The sequence below is a fragment of the Mus pahari genome, chromosome 5 (genome assembly GCF_900095145.1).
Source record: "Mus pahari chromosome 5, PAHARI_EIJ_v1.1, whole genome shotgun sequence".
NCBI lineage: Eukaryota > Metazoa > Chordata > Mammalia > Rodentia > Muridae > Mus > Mus pahari.
Genome location: NC_034594.1, coordinates 13,921,804 through 13,924,842, shown reverse-complemented (window position 1 = coordinate 13,924,842; position 3,039 = coordinate 13,921,804). Strand labels below are relative to the sequence as shown.

The window sequence follows — 3,039 nt, the reverse complement described above, 5'->3', positions numbered from 1 at the left end:
GTTCGGGGAGGGGAACGAGTATGATTAAAATACACTGTATGGAAAAAAAATTAAATAGTAAGAATTGAGATAAGGCGTGGTGGCGCATGCCTTTAATCCCAGCACTCGGGAGGCAGAGGCAGGCGGATTTCTGAGAGTTCGAGATCAGCCTGGCCTACAAAGTGAGTTCCAGGACAGCCAGGGCTATACAGAGAAACCCTGTCTCGAAAAACAAACAAACAAACAAACAAACAAAGAATTGAGGGCTTTCTCTCCCCATACAACAAAAAGGCAAGAATATGCCAAGAACTGGTTTAGTTCCTTGCAGACTCTGCCAGGAACAGGCTGAGGCTGCTTCCTTCACATTGGCTCTTGTTGCTATGGTAACACACGGACTGGGTTCCTCTAGGCCCAAATTTTCATCCTAGGAAGGAAGAAGGCAGCAAACCCAAGTCTGCTACTCATCCCTCTGGTCTGCTCTCCCAGAAGGAACCTGCTTCTTAGGGATTTGACCTACAGATAGAACCTCAGGTCTGGGTGACATGGCTACCCTGGGGACTGCACTCTCTTAGTTTCCTGTACAGCTGTCAAAATCACAATTCTGTTAGATGGTATGAGCCAATTGACTGGTGGTGCCATAGGTGCCATCACAGTACTCAAGCTGTTCGGGCTTTGATATAGGACTTCAGTGAGCAATAAAACATGACTTTTCTGGCATCCGCAGACTTTATTCACTGTATGCCTTTTAATAGGCATTCATACACCAATTTGAAAAGGTTAATTCTTCTTGATCTAGTGGTCAAAGGACAGATATATCCCCAGACACTGAATAGCTCATTTGGTGAACTTTAAAATGTAAGAGAATTAACATCTTGTGGTTAATAAGCCTACTGGAAGGTTTGTTACCCTGATCAGTAGCCACCTGATTACCTTAGACCGTGGTTTCCTCTTCTTCACTAACAGGTGCTGAGGGAATCTCCATATGTCTCTCTGTAGTTAGCTTCAGCATCAGCCTCCATCTTTATCTTACTAGGGTTTAGTCAGCTGGACATCGCATGAATCTGCGCAGATTGGTGATTGAGAGTTAAACTTTAAATTCAAAGATAATTCTTTCAATCATTTTCTCCGGTACCAGTGCTATAAAAAAAAAAAAGGATGTTTAAAAAAACTCCTTAATAAGAAAAAAAAAATGAAAGTACATTATCCTAATTTTAGTGAATTGCAGTCACACATCAAATGTAAGTCAAAGTTTTTTATAGTCATAAATATTGATGTAAAATATTTCAGAGAGTGAAGTCATGTCATCATGAGCCTCCATCATGATTAAAGGAATTGCCAGTCATTTACTGCTGCGTCTTAGAGGCTTTCCATCCTCACTCCAACAGCTGCTTTGACCACAAGCACCAGCCTATGGATTTATACCCATTTCCTCTTGTTTGAATTGATTTAATTATGAAACAGAATGCTGGCTCCTTCAACTTTTCAAAGACATTGGAGATGTCAGGGGTGAGAACACTACACAGTCTCCACTCTCTGTATGAAGTGAAGGGCAAACATCTGCTTTTTGTGGCTACTCACAGTCTGCCACATCTCCCTTCTCTTCTTTCTTCCCACTCTTATCTTTGAGGACCAACCCAGAAACAAAGTGTGAGCTCCAAGCTAAAACTTGGTTACTCTCACTCTGAAAAACATAGATTCTAATCATCAGAGCAGGAATCGCTGATGTTCACTGACAGTAAACCTATACTACTTAAAATGTTTTAAGAATACACTACTGAATAGGTATTTATTTATAACAATATTAGCATATTTTACCAGGCTAATAATTTACATTGTGAGATGTATGCAGAGTAGATATTATTGAAGCACGAGATGAAGTGAGGCTAGCAGCTGCTCTGAATGAACCTTATCTGTCCCAGGATATCATCTGTCCCAGAGTCAGGGATTCTTTCAACAGAAAAGGAGGACACTTCCTCACATGAAAGACACCCACAATTTTATAAATCTTAATTGGTTTTACTGAGTCTACTTAAACCCCCGGGAGCTTAGTTCATCATGTCCTGCCAAAAATATAGGTAAAAACATTACAAGAATAGACTTTAAAATAAAATCTGTTTTCTAAAACAACATAGGAGACAGGCTGTGATCAAAACCAAATTCCCCTTGACCATAACATTTTCCTTCAGGATCATGATTTATTAACCATCGTTTGGTGGTGAAATAGAGTCTTTTAATTTGATATCTTACTTGAAATGCCAAGGCCACCCTTCAGGAAACAGCTTACAGCTGAGGTGTAGAGAGTAATGGCCTGGAACCCAAGGTACTTTCAAACTATTTTCTCAAATTTGCATGTCTTACTTGTGCAGGGGCCATGCAGAGTTTCTTTGTATCATTCAATTTTTAAAAGTATATATGCTGCCAAAGCGTGCGCTCTATTGTCTAAGAATAATTGAAACAAATGTCCTCCACCAGACCTCAAGATTCTTAACCTTGGGTTCAGGGATTTCATAAGTGATTGTAGACAACTTCTATCACTAAAATGTTTATATGGGATATTTGTCCTCGTTTATGGCCACGGCTAGTCACTTAGGGGACAGGTACTGCACTGGCTATTTTTCCAGAAAGAATTTAATATAAAGAATCATCAGCATCTTGAACTAGAGGAAACTTTATTTGGCTTATAAGTCATGGTCCATCATCAAGGGAAGGAAGCCAAGGCAGGAACAGGAAGTGAAGGAGAGACCACAGAAGAGCACCGCTTACTGGCTTGCTCTCCACAGTTGGTGTAGCCAGATTTCTCATACAACCCAAGACTACCCATCCAGAGGTTGCAGTGTCCACTGTGGGCTGAGGCCTTCCATATCAATCATTACTCAAGAAAATAACCTGTAGGCATGTCCATAGGCCAATCTGATGGAGTCCATTCCTAAATTGAGCTTTCTTCTTCCCAGTTGGCTCTAGGTGTATCAACTTGACAAAAACTGGCCAGCAGCACAAGGAATAATAATAATAATAATAATAATAATAATAATAATAATAATGATAAAATATGTGCAACAC

At 40.1% G+C, this 3,039-nt stretch overlaps 1 non-coding gene across 1 annotated transcript; it reads right to left on the bottom strand.

The window, feature by feature from the left end:
• Nucleotides 1-2,300: 2,300 nt before the first annotated feature.
• On the bottom strand, nucleotides 2,301-2,406 carry LOC115064089. Its single transcript, XR_003843951.1, has one exon. It is a non-coding gene; the product is annotated as a U6 spliceosomal RNA (small nuclear RNA).
• Between the last annotated feature and the right edge of the window lie 633 nt (nucleotides 2,407-3,039).